This window comes from Heterodontus francisci, chromosome 13, assembly GCF_036365525.1.
Source record: "Heterodontus francisci isolate sHetFra1 chromosome 13, sHetFra1.hap1, whole genome shotgun sequence".
Classification (NCBI taxonomy): domain Eukaryota; kingdom Metazoa; phylum Chordata; class Chondrichthyes; order Heterodontiformes; family Heterodontidae; genus Heterodontus; species Heterodontus francisci.
In genome coordinates this window covers 103552679-103570400 of record NC_090383.1, presented here as the reverse complement: position 1 = coordinate 103570400, position 17722 = coordinate 103552679, and the positions used below count along the sequence as shown (strand labels likewise).

Genomic DNA, 17722 nt, shown 5'->3' with positions numbered 1-17722 from the left:
TCTTCATAGGGAGTGCTGCTCTCGACAGCATGTCAGTGACGTACATCTGTTTCCCTTGCTTGTATGTCACGCCCAGATGATATCTCTGAAACTAGAGTAGCATTCTTTGCACATGCTTTGGAGCAGATAGCAGCAGCTTGAGGAAAATACTTTGAAGTGGCTTGTGGTCGGACTCGACGGTCACGTTGTCTCTTCCAAGTAGGTATTGATGAAAATGTTCACAAGCAAAGACAATGGCCAGGCGCTCTTTCTCGATCTGAGTGTAGCGTCATTCTGTTTGTGTTAAGGCCCTGGATGCAAATGCAACCGACTGCATGAGGGTTACTCCAAGTCCTGTCGCGTTGGCGTCCCACTTCAAGGTGACTTCATCATACATCATAGTATTTTAGCACTGGTGTTGCCGTCACTAGTTGCTTGATTTTAGTGAACGCTGCTTCTTGTTCTGTGCCCCAATACCACTGCACGTCCTTGGCAGTGAGTTGGCGTAATGGTTCACACTCTTAACGACAAATTGGGCAAGAATTTTGCGAAATAGTTGACGAATCCAACAAATCATTGCACTGCTTTAACATCTGTTGGTTGCCACATCGCTGCTTTTGCTCTCATCTTTTCGGGATCCTGGCGAATATCTTTTGCTGTCAGTACATGACCAATGTACTTGACTTTGGGCATCTTTAATTGCAATTTTTTCTTGTTCAGCTTCAGGTTCATCTGGCGAGCTCTGTCTATCAGTCGCACTAGATTTTGATCATGGTCAGCAATGGCTTCTTTCATTCTGTCTCCACATCCATAAACTAGTAGATCATCCATTAAAGCTTCCACTCCTGCAAGCTGTCTGCATTGATACTCCTCTGGAGCCATGGAAATGCCAAACAACATGCACAATCATCTGGATCTCCTGTTGCCCTGTGAGCTTATAACATGGTGTCAGAGTGGAGCTGAGATTGAGTGTTGAAGAGTTGTATAGAAGCACAGCTGCTAAAAGAGGAACACAGGAATGTTCAGAGCTGCTGAAAGCTGCTAAAAGCCACAGGAAGACACAGAAAAGGAACAAAGAAGCACTGAAAGTACTGAGTAAGACACAATGGCTGCAAATGTTCCTCTCCCGGTGCCTGTCAAAATGAAAAGGTGATATGAAGCAGAACTTGCAGTTTTTCCATTCACAATGACAGAATTACAACAGATTTAATGAACAAACCAGAGCAGCTATGAGTAACTACACTTTTATCACTGTTGGGGAGAGACTGTTTCAAAATGTATTCCACCCTAAATCTCTCTGAAGAACAAAAAAAGGACAGCAGAAATGCTGAAAGCCTTGAAGGCAGGCTTTGAACTCCAAGTGAATGTAACTTATGAATGGTAGGTGTTCAATATTAGGGCCCAAGATGAAAGATAGTCCTGTAACTGCATTAACACAGCTCGCAGAATCCTGTGAATTTGTGCAACTAAAAATGATCTAAGGACAAGATTGTATTAGGCATAAGTGATCCTGCAGTGAGAGCATGTCTTCTAAGAGAGGAGAAACTTACTCTCAGAAAAGTGATCAACTTGTGCAGAAGTGCTGAGGTTGTAAATCAGCAGCTAAAGCATATTCATGGCAGACAGACCAGGCTTTGCATTATGCTGATAAACACTGCAGGCCAAAAGGGCAGAAAGATCATGGACAAAGGGCAGGATGCAAATACTGCAGAGACATCACACAAAAGGAAAAGAAGTCACGTCCAGCATGGGGAAAGCAGCGTTCTCACTGCAAGAAGCCGAATCATTTTGCACACAAGTGTTTGGCTAGAAGGAAGCACAACAAGCAGGTACAGATGACCACTGGAGAGATATCAGCCGAAGATTCTGACAAATCACTATACACCATACAACAGGTTGGTTCAGTCAGGTCGGTACCTGATAAATGGTTTGTGGCTGTTGGAATGATGACTGCAGAAGGAGAACATCAAGTCAACATAAAGTGTCAGATTGACACAGGTGCATCAGGCAACATCATGACCTTCACAGACCTGTGCGAAGTGGCTCAATATGGCGATGCAAAAATGAAGCCCTCAAAAGTAAGGTTGAGGCTGTATGATGATACTAGTGCCAAGAAGACAAATTACTCAGAGCTCAATGCAATGACGACGACAATCTGGAGTTCCAGATCATAGACGGCATGCCAGGACGCACATTAGTACAGTACTGCATTTCTATCCCAAACAGGATGACAATTCTATTTAAATGATGGTTCAAGTCAAAGAAATGGTTTGTTTAACCGACATGAGGGACAATATCTGGAAGCTTTGAGCTGGATTCTTCCACCTGGTTTATTTTTGGTTCAGGACAATGATAATGATGGAAGAAAGCAGTGATGCACTAACCTATAAAAGTTTGATAGATGGAGTCTACCTTGTGTAACAAACTGAAGCAGGCCCAGCACCCAGTGGTCAATGAGACATATAGAATAGAGCTTAAAATAAGTGAGGTTAATTCATCCAAGCCAGTTGTGTCTTTAACTCTAGGGATGAACAAGGCAGTGACAGGAATTACTATCCTATACTATTACTACACCGTTTCGCTCTCAGTTCCTTCCTCTCGAAGCCCCTCTCCCCAATTGAACTATTTTTCTGCCTTTACAGCCCTATTCCTGATTAAAGACAATTAAGGTCAATTATTTTAAAGCTTTGGTCATTCCAACATTTTATGTAACCTACTAATGTCACGGATACAGAGCTCTCAAAAGTCCATGGCTCACATATCATCTCTCTCTCTATATAATTCTGTTACACTTGAAACACATGTAGGGAGGTTGCTCATATCTCCAGACACAAACATCAACACCTTTTCACATTTTGATTTCATACAACTTTTAGGATCTTAGTAACAACGGTCTGCAATGCTTTACTGACTATTATGTAAAGGATGTTTAAGCTGCAAAAGCAACAAGAGTAATACTTAGAACGTAACATTTTGTATTTAGATCATTGCAGCACAATCATAGAATTCAGAAAAGGTTGGACAGTGGTTTGATCCTGCATGCCTCAAAGTCAGAGATAGGCTTGCCACACTGCCGTGCCAATCAAAACTTTATGCTCTGTTGGAGTGCGTCCCAACACAAGTCCCCATCACCAGCTTTTTTTGGGGCAGTAATCCATTTGGACGCCACACTTGACTTACTGACACGCAAGGCAGGACAGGTAGGAACATCCCCTCCCACATCATCAGCACATCAACACCAGACTTGCAGCCACTACAGGAGCAGATTCAGTTACATTCCTTGACAGAGCCCCCAGAAAATTCCTGGGCAACTCAGTGGAGGTGGAGACTTGACATACGGTGATCTAACTCTGTGCCTGAGAACAGAGCTTTCACCAGGTGTAACAGAGAGGAAAGCATCTCCTCACACACGTGAGGTCAGTATCTTTCAGTACTAAGCAAAATTTCAGTTATGTTAAATACTGCTTCAATAAATGTGGTGTTTTATAGCAAAAGATGAACTGCTGTCACGTTTCAGCTGTCACAGGATGGCAGTAAACATCAGAAATGATGTTCTAGAAGTCAGACTACTTATGTGCAACAAAACATTTTTTAGTTTTTAAGAACAGCCAGCTCATATTCTTTTCTGAATTCTCGCTAACTTTATTATATGCGTCTCCTGAACTTCTAAATTTACATAATTGTTTTTTGAGGTTATATTAAAAAGTACATTTAAATATTAAAAATACACTGAAAATCATTCATCAATGGATCAGATTAACCAATTATTAATTTACATAGAATTTACAGCACAGAAATAGGCTATTCGGCCCCACTGGTCACTGCTGGTTTTCTCATGTTCCAGCCGAGCCTCCTCCCACCTTACTTTACCTAACTAACTGCATAAGCTTCTATTATAATGTTTGCAAAAAATGAGGAGAAAGAGGCAAATTCTACTGATCGGGCTGGTAACCAGCTAGTGACCTGGATAGTGCACCAGCGTCACAGAGAAAGAGAAGGATGTCGCTGAGGATAGGGAGCAAGAACCAAGGTTGTTTTCCTTAGAACAGAGGAGGCCGAGAGGTGACTTGATTGAGGTGTACAAAATTATGAGGCGCCCAGATAGAATAGACAGGAAGGACCTGTTTCCCTTGGTGGAGAGGTCAATTACCAGGGGGCACGGATTTAAGGTGATTGGTAGAAGGCTTAGAGGAGACATGAGGAAAAACCTTTTTCACCCAGAGGGTGGTGGGTGTCTGGAATTCACTACCAGGAATGGTGGTGGAGGCAGAAACCCTCACTTCTTTTAAAAGGTTCCTGGACATAGACCTGAAGTGGTGTAACCGGCAAGGCTATAGACCAGATGCTGGAAGGTGGGATTAGATTGGGCGGCTAGTTTTTTTTCAGCCGGCACGGACACGACGGGCTGAATGACCTCCTTCTGTGCTGTAATTTTTCTATGGTTCTAACCACAGCCCTATGAAGGCAAATAGAATTGAAGAGGTGAAACCTAATGCTGAGATGCAGGAGGCTGGGTCCTGGGAGAGAGGTAGGCAAATACCCAAGCCTTATCTCTGCTAAGCAAATGTTTGGCAACAACCGATCAGAAGAGTATTCAAGACCAATCAATGATCAGACTTAGTGGTCAGAGGGATCTCATGGATTAGTCAGTTCACTGACGAGTGCAGACAGCTGGCAGACAAAAAAAAATGTAGACAGAATGCAGTAACAACAGACATACTCTTCAGTCTCCAGAGGTGATCAGAGGTCAGCAGCTAGTTTAAATTGAGAATTTAATGAAATTTACCATTAACTAACATAACAAATAGGGCATACATGAACTTTTCAGAAGTTGTTCAGCATGCACTCATTTATTTAGTTTGAATATTTTGAATAAGCAAAGCAATGATGAATGTCTTTCAAGCAGAGGTTCCATTTGAAGTGCACTTCGTATTTGAAACTGGCAGCATTTTAATCCCTGATGAAAGTTAATGATGAATGTTTGGTATCTACCACCTGTTAACAATTCATTTCAGAAGTAATTAACGTAACAACTCATGGATGACAATGTAAAATGTTTCCACAATATATGTTGCTGTCTGGGGATACATAGTTGATTTCCCTTGGCATTGCACAAGGACGAAAGAGGTGCTCTTCCACTCTTCCTGCAACTGTGGGCTGGACTTTGTGCAGAAGGCAGGGCTGGGCTAAAAAGGCAGAGGGAGCGCCGCCTCAGTCTTTTCACTAGCCCCCCCCGCCCCGCCACCTGCCACCTCCCCCCCCCCCCCCCCCCCCACCCCCCCGCCCCAGAGCGATCCTTCGGTCTTTTAACATCATTCATGAGCCAGGATCACCCATCCGTTTAAAGACGGGAATTCCACCTCCAAGAACTGCTGGCCGTTCATATGGCAGGCAACTCAGCAGTATCGGTAATGCCACTGGGAACAGTGGCCACTGCAGAGGCCTCGAACCCAGGCCCAGTGCTGGAACCCCGGATCTCAGGTAAGTGAGGTGGGGTCATCAAGGCCAGTCCGGAAGGCCCCTGTGAGGGGCATGGGGAGGTGGTTATGCAGTCCAGGGGAGGGGGGGTCCCGGGGGAGGGGTAAAGTGGTTCCCGGCAGAGGTCTTCCACGGGACACAGATTGCCCACAAATGAAAGACAACCCCCCAAGCCCTCAGGGAGGGTGCCTCGTTTTATAAATCGCCCTCCCCGTGTGGCAGAGGCACTCCCCGCCGCTGGTAAGATCCCAGGCGTGGCGGAAAGTGGCCCTTAACATGCCACTTAAAGGCCTCAAATGGCCTCTGGGTTGGAAGGCCGTCGGGAAAATCATTGGTGCCTCGGGGGCAGGGAGGAGTGGGGGGGGGGGGGTGCGGTGTCCATAAAATCCAGCCCTGTGACTCTATCTACCTCCCATCCTCTAATGCTTTCTTTGTCCCACTTCCTGAAGCATGGGTTTTGCACAACCAGCTGCGAACTACGGTAATCTGGCACAGAATTTGACATGAAGATCCATTGTCACAGGAGCTGGCAACACTGATCCAAGTCTCATGCATCATAAAAATAGCTTACATCCCAGAAACAGAGAGATATTTGTTGCCCATCCCTGGTTGCCCTCGAGAAGGTGGGGGTGGGCTGCCAGTTCTAGTAATGACATTCCAAGTTTAATAGCCTGTTAATATCTACATTATCCATGCTTCCTGTCATTTGAAAAGATCTGATTCCCTTCTAAACAAAGATGTACACAAGCTAATGGCTGAATAACATCAACATTAATGCGGATAACTGAAATTGCCCTGGAATTCCACGTGGGTTCCACCAGGGTCCTTCACTAGGAGTCCAGCGTAGCCCCAAGAAAACAGGAGAGATTCAGTTACATCAGGTCTTTGCCACAATGAGATTTGAATTCACAACGTCTGATTGCTAGACCAAAAGTATGATCACTGCAATATTGTATCCTGGCCACTGCACATCATACTCTGCATCAAAGGAAGTGCTACACCTAACATGGGAGCATTCAAAGTGGGTATTATGCAATCGAAGTGGACAAGTTTCCATTGACTTGCCTCACCTTTAATGACAAAATAAAACTGAAAGCAAAACGCGAACTCTATTACAGCCTGTGCACAAACCATTTGAATTGTATCTCAAATCAAAATAGCAAAGATCTGAAATGCCCCAGGTAATAGAATATAATTTTAAGCTAAAATCAACATAAAGCGACTTCAGGACAATTATGAAGCGTGGCATTCCCCTTTCAAGTGCAAATTCATCAATAGGTAATCTGCTTACAAGCCAAAAATACTTAAGCACGTTTAAAGCCCTGCATCATCAAAATTGACAAATCTACATATATTGTGTAGTCAAGTGATTGTAATGCCTTACAAACAAATCTGGAGGTTTAATTAACTTTGTACAAAAGTTACATTTAGAAGTATTAAAAAATGCACTTGAAATTGACAAAATAAATTAAAAAGAGAGAGTGGGGGAGGGCAAGAGAGAGAACAAAAGGAGCAAATGCGGAAAGGAAACGGTCCCTTGGCAGATGTGAAGACAGCAGTGAAAATGATACTAATAAAATTGGTACAAGAGATACTGGGGGAAGGAGATAGAAGAGAGAGCAGAACAGAAACATACATCACGAATAAGAAAACCTCAGAAGTATCCGAATCATTTTATATTTTTCTGAGTAGAAACCAGAAACGACATGACTACTGAATCACATGCAATTTAGAAATTCTTACATGCCATGGTTTAATAGTTTGATAAATTGGGTTTTAAGCTAATATTCTAACAACATAAATCATTTAGCAGCTACAGTCATTTAACAGCAAAATCACTGGAGCTGGCAGAATGAGGATGATGGCAAATCATCAGTGTTGCCCTGCATTGCCATCTAAGCAGTGAGACCTGTGATTGTCTCTTTGCTGTAGTATTTAGCTCTTGGATTTTATACAATAAAATGCAAAAACTGCACGTGACCAAAGCAGGCAGAAATGAACAAAGGGGTGAAAACTTGTACAAAGATATTTTAGGGAGCAATTCTTTCTCATCGCAATCTTGATTGATCCGGAATGGACGGCTACCAGTGTCACCGATGGCGCTGCCTACCCCCCCCCCCCCCCGGTGAATTGAGGCAAGTCTTCAGCACACAATGCGAATGAACTTCTCCCCTTCGGTGTTTATTTTTTCCCCCAGATTAAAAGAAAATGACAACATGGGGGCGGGGGGGGGGGAAATATAAAATCAGGCAAGGGAGAAAAGGAAATTACAAAAAGGAAATATTAAGGGGGTAACTTTAACCAAAACTGTCCCAGCAGAAGCTGAATGGATTGGCAGTTAATAATCACCCAGGTTACTTATACACCCTGCTGTAGCTGGGAGCCTACTGTTCCGGATTTTATCTTGCTCGACTGAGTAGTCAGCAAAGACACTCATGCACCGGTCCTATACGCGTGCATGTCGAGCCTGATTGCAATTCTAAGTGGATGGCCTGAACAGGAAACTGTCGTGGCTTTTCCGCCTGGTGGTGAAGACAACGGGAAGAGGAGCTAGAGCCAGAAGACGCCCAAACTGGTATGTTTGATTTCACCTTTTCTTGTAGGGCCAGGAGGAGCAGGAGTGCATCTCTGGGCCCACCAAGGAAAGCTCAGACCTACCCTGCCATGGACTTCCCTCCCATACCTCCCCAAAAGAAAGTCCCTGCAATGTGGCCCTATAAGCCAATCACACCACCAACCTAGTGTCAGCAAGAGGTCGCTGGGCTCTGTGATTTTCTATCGCTTCCCACCAGAAATGGGATGTGGGTGGTGGGGGGGGGGGGGGGTGGAGAGAATGGGGGTGGGGAATTCAGCCAGCTGGATTTAAATGAGGCCCGAGAGTTAAAAATAGACTGAACCTCATTTCTGGAGCAATGGGTGAGTTCTTAATTTATCGCCTTACCCATCCAAAACCCTGGTATCAATCTTATAATAAAAATGGATTTGACTTAGTCACCATATACCATTGACAGGAAACAACCGCCCCTCTGTATATTAAAGAAAGGCACCTTTAAAGGCATCCATTTTCTTGGAAAATGGATAGAATCACAGAATATGGACCACAAAACATTGGTACAGATTGTCTTGCAATGAAAAATAAACTTAATGTATTCTCAGGCTTTGGTGAAGTAGAAAAATTAAAGAGCAAAAGTGCCAAAGATGACAAAAATGGTGGCAAAAATCAAAACCGCTATTATTTTTTGAAAGTCAGAAAAGAAACAAAAACACTTTGAGGACTTACCAGTTACCATAAAATTACAAGTCTATTTGTGAAAGTTAAATTATCTCCTATTAAATCTTTAAATATCAACTATTCAAAGCAAAGCCTTATTGTCAGATATTGCACAGAGTAATTTTTTTAACAGCAATGCATGTATTAGTGATTGTTGCAAGTTTAATATGCTTTAAACACTGTATATATAACAGTATATATAACTCACTCTATATGACGATTTGCTGTTATTGCACTTCATGGGGATGTAAAGCAGATCAATTCAAGCAGTACAGGTTCTATATGCAGTTCCAACACTAAGGTAAAGCCAATGCATCCACATATATACAGCAACTGCCATCTAGTCATGGAAAATTAAACATAGCCAGGAGCATTTTTGCTATTTTGAAAACCACGAAACCTTACCAGAAATTTGCATATGTACACAGTTTTCTTTATTCTCTGTTTCACTTCCAAATTATTTTTATTTCTCTCCTTAAAAAAAGGTACTGCAGAGAGCCCTGCCCGCCAACTGCCAAGAGGTGAAACCTCCTGCCATGCACTTAATGATGCTCATTCTAGACTAGCGGTGAAGAGGTGCGCTAGGGAGAATGGGCTGACATTCTGTACAAATGTCCTTTGATAGATGGAATTGCATGGACAATGACTTATTTGACACTGAGAAACATTTTATTAGTCCATTGTGGGTTTATTTAAAAACTCATTTGCATTAACGTTGGGTCCATTTTTCTACCAGCATTTTAGAATTCTGCATAAGAAATGGAGACAAAATCCATGATGAAACACAGTCTGGGAAATAGGCTGGGACCCAGATATAATGGGTCCTGGCCTTCAATTTTCAGACATGGTCTCCCATGCCACAGGGGGAAGGACCAGGAGCAGGCACTGTTCCCATTGTTCTGACCTCAGTGGGACCCAGAGTAAATATGGAGGCCAGTATGCTCAGTGAGATGTGGTGTACCTGCTTTCTGAAGGGTGTAAGTGGACCTCACCAGTGCTACCAGGCCAGTAAAGCAGCAGGTCAGGCCACACCAGAAGCACTTTACACTTTGTACCCTTGTATCCACAACTATAGAAACATATTTCCCTTTCTCAGAAAATTAATGCATACAGGCTCCAATTCCCAAGGGAAGCCATGACTTCACACGAACACAGGAGCAGGAATAGGTCATTCAGCCTGTCGAGCCTGCTCTACCATTCAATTAGACCGTGACTGATTATCTACTTCAATGCCACTTTCCCGTGCTATCCCCAGAACACTTGATGTCATTACTAACCATAATTTCGGTCTTGAACATGCTCAGTGATTGGAATTCTCTACTCCAGAGGGCTGTGGAAGCTCAAAGTTTCACCACCCTCTGAGTGGCCTACCCCTTATTCTGAGACTGTGTCCCCTGGTTCTAGATGCACCAGCCTGGGGAAGCATCCTATCTACATCCACCTTGCCACACCCTGTAAGAATTTTGCAAGTTTTGATGAGATCACAACATCCTCAAAAAACTCCAACAGGTTTGTCAAACCTGATTTCCCTTTCATATATCCATGTTGACTCTGCCCATTCATATTTTCTAAGTGTCTAGTTATCTCATCCTTTATAATAGATTCTAACATTTTCCCTACTACTGACGTCAAACTAACAGGCCTGTAGTTCCCCTTTTCTCTCTCCCTCCTTTAAGTAGTGGAGTTACATTTGCTATTTTCCACTCTGCAGGAACCTTTCCAGAATCTATAGAATTTTGAAAGATAACCACCAAATGCATCCACTATCTCTATAGCCACCTCCTTCAACACTCTGTGATGTAGCTCATCTGGTTCAGGGGATTTATCAACCTTCAATCCAGTTAATTTTTCGAGTACTACCTCTTTATTCATACTCATTTCTTTTAGTTCCTCATTTTCACAAGACCCTTGGCTCCCTAGTATTTCTGGGAGTTTTCTGTATCTTCCGCTGTGAAGACAGATACAAATTAATTTAGTTTCTCTGCCATTTCCCTGTTCTCCACTATAAATTCTCCTGTCTCCATCTGTAATGGACCCACATTTGTCCTTGCTAATCTTTTCCTTTTCACACACCTAAAGAAGCTTTTACAATCTGACTTTATGTTTATCGCTAGTTTGCATTCATATTCTCTTTTCCCTTTCTTTATCAGTTTCCTGGTCATCCTTTGCTGGATTCTAAATTGCTCCCAATCCTCAGGCTTACCACTTTTTCTGGCAACCTTATAAGCCACTTCTTGGATCTAATGCAATCTTTAACTTCTTTTGCTAGCCACAGTTGATTCATCTTTCCTGTTGGGATTTTGTGTCTTAGAGGAATGTATATTTGTTGTAGACCGTGTAATACTTTAAATACTAGCCATTGCCTGTCTATTGTCAAATCTTTTAGTGTATTTTTCCAATCCACCATAGTCAACTTGCCCTTCATACCTTCATAGTTTCCTTTGTTCAGATTTAAGACCCTAGTTTCTGATTGATCTATATCACTTTCAAACTTAATGTGAAATTCTATCATATTATGGTCACTATTTCCCAAAGGCTCCTTTACAGCAAGGTTATTAATTAGCCCTTTCTCATTACAGAATACTAACTCTAAAACAGCCCAATCCCTAGTTGGTTCTCAACGTACTGCTCCAGAAACCCACCTCATACACAGTCCAGGAATTCATCCATCACAGCATTAGTGCTGATTAGGTTTACCCAGTCTATATGTAAATCGAATTCTCCCATTATTATTGTATTACCCATGTTACATGCACCTCTAATTTCCTGATTTATACCATGCCCAACATTACCACTACCGTTTGGTGGCCAAAACACAACTCCCAGTGTTTGCTGCCCCTTGCTATTTCTCAGTTCCATTCATGGCAGAAATATATTTGAAAGACAATTCTACAGAAGCATATGATTTATTTAATGCTTTATGTAGTTCTGGATGAAAAAGGCATGTCAGGTAGACTGACAGGCCACGATGACACCAAACACATCTGAAAGCCCTAGCACACCTAACTGGCAGCAATCATTGGGGATTGGTTTTGCAGGCTCTGGGTCTACGGAAGACCAGATGCAGACCTGTCCCTTTTGTTCCAAGCATATCTGCAGTTGCCATGCAACTAGGACTGGTAAGGCTTTAAATCTCCCACCACTTTCTTCCAGTCATGCTGCAGGGTTTTTTAAATTGTATATTAATTTGATGTTTAATTGTATTCAGGTGGTGGTCATTAACTGGGGATTCACTTGTGTTCCTATAGGTAGCAGACTGAAACTGTATTGGTTGTGTTTGGAGGTGCATGTTTGTAATGTATGTCTGTAAATAAAAACTTATAAGTGTGCAAAGACTGGGCTCTAATTCTATCCTTCACCAACTGGGCATCTGGAATGTAACAGTGTTGACCAATGGAAACGGTGCCCTTGAATGGCAAAGCAGCCCATCCTTCTCACAACCACATTACAGAGCACCACCAGAGCATCAACAGCCAGCAAGCAAATGTGAGATTGATAGGCTCGTCATCGCTTACTTCCAGATCTGTTTCATAACTCAACAAGTTTTCATTTCACTTCGTTTTTCTCCTATGCTATTTCATTCCCCTCTTTTCCTTCAACCGTCGCAAAGGCTTCCAACAAGTTGAAATTTCTTTTCAGCCTTTCCGAAAGCTAAGGATATATGCACCTCTATGCTGCCACTTATCTTTAAACATCTGCAAACTTTTAAATTTCATATGAAGCACAATTTTCTGGCCCCCACCACATTAGATTACTTATTCACAAAAAGACAAAGCCACGAATAATCATGTTAATAAACTGGCCACAGAAAATTGCGTACAGTTGGCAACTTCTGGTTAATTTTGTACTTGTTTCTAGCTATTCTAGTCTGGATTCCACTTGGATTGGCAAATCCAGGTTAATGCTTTAAAAAGGTTAGTAAAGATTCTGAACATGCCTAATGGTGATGAATGGTCATTTGCTACAGCTATTGGTATCTGTGGTGCTATGTTTGTCCCACATTTAATCATCCAATTCTATAGATACTTGGAAAAGCCACTGCATTCCAATACAATAATACAATAAGTAGCAGCCCACATGATACCACAGTCTAATGGTATTGTATCTGGCAAGTGGGTATTCTTAGCACAATTCTGAACTATATATATTTCAGATCCAAGGTCAAAACTTTTGTCATAATTCTAGGATGAGAACTCCATGATGTCAAAGTTAAAAAAAATTTGCACAGCAGATTTTCAATTAAAGTGAGACCAATGAACGTGCAAATTAACACATAACATTAGTTATATTGAGATCTAAGTAATAAAGAAGGGATCGATTTGACTGTGAATGTCTATGTGATCCCTGATGTTCTGTAATATTTGGTACTGGAAAAGTTTATTGTTCTGAGTCAGAATTGTTGTGAAGTCAAAAGACCCACAGGGAACAACTGAAAAGTAAATTCCAAACAGGATATTGAAAAAAACACATACCCAATTTCTAAAAGCAATAATATGCCCAAAAGTGTGGTTCATCTCTGTAGGTTTAAGTGAAAGCAGACAGCATCCAGTTTTAGTTCTCTGCCACCAGCCTCAACTTCACAACTACTCTGTGCCCTCGGACTTCTCGCTGACACCAGGAACTTTCCCCTATTTAATATCAGCAAGACCAAATTCATCCTGTTTAGCTTCTGCTGAAATCTTCCTCCACTTTTCCATTTCCCTTGCCTGCATCTCACACACACTGAACTCAATGGCATGCTGTCTCAGTGTCCTGCTTGACCTTGAACTAAGCTTCAAATCCCACATCATATTTGTTAACATGGCCAACTATTTTTATCTTTTCAACATCACTCACCTCTGTTCTTACCTCAACCAATTGCAATCTTCATCCCTGCCTTAGTTATCTCCAGATGTGATTCCTCCAAAGCTCTCCACGGGGGCCACTCAAATTGCACAGATCAGCCATGATATAATTGAATGGCAGATTATGCTAGATAGGAACAGGAGTAGGCCATTCAACCTATGTTCCTCCGTTCCACCCTGCACAAAATGCAATTTGACCAAACTTCTCCAGCCTTTGATGCTGAACCACATCAAGTCTCAATCCCTTATTACCCCTTTCATTACCAACCACCACTGGTTCGCCAACACAAAAGTTTCAATTTTAATTTTGACTGGTGCAAACCCGGTGAGTGGGCAGTTAAAATCACCTATGAGACACACCTACAGTGGTCATGCTGGCTTCCCATGGTTTCTGAATTTAACATGCTCATGAGTATGTGAGCAAGACACCCTTAGGAAGCTGCGGGGTCCTTCTTTAATTATGCACATCGGACTCTGATGATACTATCGAGGCCAATTGCAATAAATGGAGGCCTACTCAGGAAAGCCATTGCGGCTTCCCTGCCAAGTTAACCTAGTGAGAAGAGCCAGTATTCCTAAAATCACAAGCTTACCTTTTTTGTACTTTTCTCTCCCTCTTCTCCCTACAACAACACACACTATTCCTTGATGGAAGAACAGGCAAATGAGCAGTTGCTAGGCCTTTTTTTTTTTACCCCAGCTGTTTTGTAAAAGGGTGAAACAGTGGTCCAGAATGAGAATTCCTTTTAAGGTACATTTCGTTCCTTTCAAAAAAAAAAGTCTTGCTCATGCCCTGTCAGCAAAACTAAGACTGGGATCCAGGAGCTCACAGCATACAAATTGCTAACAGACCTCTGCTAGTTATGCTCTGTGCTCCCTCTTTTAATATCAGGTACCTTAATTTTATCAACAAGTCTCTTATGTGGCATCTTATCAATGTCTTTTCAATACAGGACATCTACTGCATTTCCTTTATCAGTACACTCTACTATTTTCTCAACGAATGGTATAATATGATACATGACTTGCTTTTTATAAATTCATATTTGTTGTCCTTAATTAACCCATGTCTTTCTGGATGAGTATGAATTTTATCCTGTATTATTGCTTTTTGAAGATTACCACCGCTGATGTTAGGCTGCCTGATCTACAGTAACCTGGCTCATTCCTTCTTTAATTTTTGAACAGAGGTATTACACTGACAACCCACCAGTCTTTGGGCGCTATTTTCACATCTAAAAATATTTGAAAGTTTGTGATTAGAACCATTGCTATTTCCACTCTGACTTTCTTCATGAACACATGACATCAGGCACAGAGCCATTTTCATTTTGATTTCCAATTTTTGCAGGATTGCTGCTGTATTCATAGTTATCCCATCTAATACTCCATCTCTCCTCTTACACCCTTCCATTCCTATATTACACTGAATGTTATCTTAGAGGCAATTGAATCTCTTCTGATAATACCAATTGATTATTCAGATTTTGCGCTCCTTTATTGTTTTGCTGTAGTCTAATTTTTATTCCTGATTGTGAGACCAGGCAAATTGTTCACCGTGACAAATCATTAAAATACCAGGACTAAGAAGAAAAATCAGATGGCACATTTTTATTCGAGGCTCTCAAGTTGTGGAATAACTAGCAAAAGCCCTTGAAGGATACAAGGTTGAAGAGACAATTAGGTCAGTCTCTAACTGATCTAATTAGATCAGAGGAGACACCAAAGAATGTGGTGAAGAAGTGGCTAGATGAGGATGCTATATAGAAAAACAACTTGTGGGGTATAATGCACATTTATGATAAAAAAAATATTTTTTGTTCACACTAATGTCATAACTTAGTGAGAAAAGTAAATTATTCCAATTGGAATTCACATTATTCCACAATCCATACAGTAAAACTGGTGTTAGGGTTACACTGAGTTTAATGCTCTCCATATTCAACTTGCTGGTAATACTTCTATCATTACTTACAGCACAAATCAGACCACATCTCTTTTTATACTAAAGAAACCATGGCAATTTAAGGAAAAAAAATCAATTTGCTACTGTAGGCATTTAAAAAATGCAGTTGATTCACAGATAATTTTAGTGTAGCAGCCTAGGCATCTTGCTCTGGTAATGATGGGAATCTGGCAGCCTGGCAGTAACATAGGTATTGTGATATTTTAGTCACTGTAAAATGCATTACAGTATAGGACATTTCACTTCAGAACATTTGAAGTCTGTCAGCCAGAATGCTGACAATCAACAAACACTGACATGAGTGAGGATCAAATTGCCACCAGTTGTTAGACCTTGCATTTGACATTTGTCAAACTCGCTGTGTCCTATATCCCAACAACCTGTTCCCATAATATTTGTGTGAGAATGTAAGGGTAGGAATGTTATACTATGCAACAAGATGAATTGCAATACCATTGAAATTGTCTTAGGGAGAAGCTACATTCAGGAAAGAAATGGGATGTGAGTGGGTGACATAGTGGGTCAGGTTTAAAAAAAAAATTGCTGGTGTTGACCGAGGTAAGCACAAAGAAGCAGTTGACCGTAGAACAAGAGAGTACCTTTCTCCCCCTGTATTTTTATTTTTTTTTTTAACACTTGCTTTTGGGATATTAATGAAGCTAGTGAGGCCGCATTTATTGCCCTATCCTAGATGCCTAGAGAATGTGGTAAGTAGACCTTCTCCTTGAATCACTGCCATTGCAGTGATGGTACTGCCACCACTGATGCAGTATTGATAAAAAATAGACAACATATGTCCAAGTCAGGATGGTGTGTGACTTGGAGGGGAACTTGGAAATAATGACATTGATATTAGATCCTTGAATCTCAGCAGTGAATATTCGAATGTCAATTCTGACTCAGTGAATATGTCTAAAAGGAGAATTATACGCTGGCTGTGTATGCAAATGATACTCTGCGGTTTGAGAATCATTCAACTAATTTGATGTTGAATCTCTTTCATATGTTGTCACCTCGCAACAGCCAACGGCTGTGTGTACAAGGCGTAAATGGTTCCTTCAAACAGAACGGTAGATATGGCAGCCTGGTAGACACCAAGCATAAAATATGAGCAAGGTGTGACTTTGATGCTAATCTGTTCGAATCAGACAATAACATAACATCTGGATTTAACTCCATGATCTTCTAGCATTTGTTCACATGCAGAGGGGAAATTGGGAGGATGAGTCACTCTAGATCACTCTTGCCCACAGTTGTAGCTCTCCTGCCTCTAAGTTAGAAAGGTATGGATTCAAACCCTGCTGCATAGACTTTAGTGCAGATATTTATTCCAGAACCAACACCAAAAACAGATTATCTGGACATTATCACATTACTATTTATGGGGCCTTACTATGTACAAACTGGCTGTTATGTTTCCCTATGTTAGAATAGTGCCTACACTTCAAAAGTACTTCACTGGCTGTAAACATTCTGGGACGTCGTAAAAGACTATATACAAGACTTTTTTTTCTTTTTTTTTGCTGGTGGCCAGTTGCAGAACAATATTGGCAGAAGGTGCGATCAGTGTGCCTGGCCATTTTCTTGGCAACAGTTTGGAACTATAAAGAGAGGAAGGAAGAAAATTTTTAAAAAGTACAATTTACTCAAAGCTGTGAGTTTTATCGGACATTTCATCACAGAAGATATGTGCAGCAGTAACTTGTATGTAAAACGTCCACGCACTTCTGCTCCTCCTGGCCCCACGTGGATCATCGTTTTGCGGGAGAAATTTCTTTGTCTAGCACTGCTTCTAGTGGTGCTTTGTAGTCTTGTGTCAATTTATGAGGGCAAGTAGTACCATAAGGCTGCTACCTGCACAGCCCGTGCTGCATTCTGCATCGATATCAGTGAAGAAAGCTGTGGCCCGTAGTGCTACCTGCCCCCAGGGAACTGACATAAGTTTGCGTAGCAACAACAAATTTCCCCCCCTTTGTGTGGAGTCAGAAGGAGCAGGAATGTTCCTCCAGGGTCTACAGGAGAACTGTGGGCCACTGCTGGCCTCGGCCACCCACTCGGAATTATCTCTCCCACTATCCCCCAGTCCCAGGCGTGTCTGAGGGCCACTGCTGGTGTCGCAACTGGCCCAAATTGCTGCAAATAGAAACTGCAAGCTGCTTCTCGCACGAGAGCAGCAGCTCACTG

The 17722-nt window shown here is 41.8% G+C and overlaps 1 protein-coding gene across 2 annotated transcripts in view; it reads right to left on the bottom strand.

Moving 5' to 3' along the window:
- Nucleotides 1-17722, bottom strand: part of LOC137376540 (alpha-actinin-2-like) — a 113722-nt gene that overhangs the window by 55276 nt on the left and 40724 nt on the right. The gene's annotated exons all lie outside the window — the stretch shown is intronic.